Raw genomic sequence first — 1819 nt, 5'->3', positions numbered from 1 at the left:
TGTGACCGGTGCCGCTGTTGGAGCCCTCACAGACATTGCCCCTGCCTCCCCTTTGCGTGGGTATTCTGTATATTTAACAAGCGGCCAATAAACTTAGTACCCAAACCCTGCCATTTCGCCGCTGGCATGCTAGTGCCACGTGTGCATCGGGATGGAAATTGGTTACCTCCTGAATTAAACGTCTCTGCACTATTCCCCTCTCACTAAGCCTTGCACCTCTTTTCCTGTCATCATTTTAGACATTACCAGTAGCCATCAAAGTAAAGCCAGGCGTGACCCTGCCACCCTCCAGTTTTGCTTAGTGTTCCCTTCTTTTCTCACCTTTCATGGTGTTTTTTTGTTGTGTTGCTTCTTATGTTTTGTTTTTAACCCAGCTGGCTGCATTCATATTCAAGCCAATACTGCTTCAAGGAACATTTTACCGAGGCAGTGTTATCAAAGGCTTTGCTGAAGTCCAGACAGCTTATGTTCATGGCATTCTCCTCACTAATTTTGTAAATTCAGTCAGAGAAAGTATGCAGGTTTGTCTGATGTGATTTGTTCTCTGTAATTCTAGGCTGCTGCTTACTGCTCATAGATCTCTTCTGTGGTATTTTTTTTCCACCTCTTTATTCCATCATGTCACCAAGAACAGAAGTTACTCTGAAAGGGTGATAATTGCCAAGATCACTGCCTCCTCCCTGCTCCCCCTCAGAAGACAGGTATGGTGCTCGCTTTTCCTCAGTCCTCTGGCACCCTCCCTAGTTTGTCAAGATACTTCAAAAATAACCAAATCCTTGAGTTTGCTGTTGATTCCTGCACCCCACTAGGACAGTCATCATTGCGCTTCACTGAGAAACATGCTGTTTCTCTAACTAGTCCTTTATGTTGGTCTGAGCTGTCATGTTAACATTTTCATTACCTCTTAGTTCTCCAAGAAATTTTCTCAGAAAAGCAATACTAAATGAAGAAAAAGCAGTCATTAAGTAGATAAAATTTTTTCCTATTTCCAATGGCTTACTTCATTTAAGTCACTTTCTGCACACCAACCCTCCTGTAAAATCCTGTTCCTGTGTCTTTTTAACCCATTCTGTGGAAGTAAATCACCCTACTTTCCTGCAGTATCTTGTTTTCAGTGCCAGTTTCCTATTTCCAATACAGGGGTTTTCTTTTTACCCTCAGATCTGAGAGCCAATCCCTCCTAAAATCTAATCCTGTTTCACCACTGCAATCCTTTTTCATGCTTCAGGATATAAAACAGCTAAAAAATGTCTCGGTTAAAGAGAAACTCCCCTGATGGGAAGGTTATTCTGTAAACATCCACTTCAGAGCTTCTTACCCCTTCATTTCAAGCACTCAGTACTGGCTGCCTTTCCAGGCAGGATAACAAACTAGAAAACAATTGTGTACAAGAAACCCTGTGTTCAGATGTCCTGGGGAGATGGCAACAGACACCCACTCTAATTTCTTTTATTTTCCATTATTTTTCCCAACTAGTTCCCTGCTCTTTCTTTTGGTCAAAAAACTGTTTTGCAGCTGGTAGAAATTGTACTTCACTCATCCATTTTTTTGTTGTTTGCAACACTTCAAACCAAATTCCAGCAGATGTTGGCAGTGTTTGGCCTGAGTAAAGACTATAGACTGGTGCATAGGGTTGATTTTCTGAGAGAGGGATAGGGCAAAAGCAAAAGACAAGGTAAAGCTACTTTTGCAATTGCAAGAGTCACAGGAACTAAAAGGGCGCAGCAAAGGAGCATTTATGTGTACAGGAAAAATCAGAAAATTGGGAAGGGAGATGGAGGAATATAATGGGGCAATTGGGGTAATTTGGTTTTGAGCA

The sequence above is a fragment of the Chaetura pelagica genome, unplaced genomic scaffold (genome assembly GCF_000747805.2).
Source record: "Chaetura pelagica isolate M959 unplaced genomic scaffold, ChaPel_1.0 scaffold11, whole genome shotgun sequence".
NCBI lineage: Eukaryota > Metazoa > Chordata > Aves > Apodiformes > Apodidae > Chaetura > Chaetura pelagica.
This window is presented reverse-complemented; position numbering follows the sequence as displayed.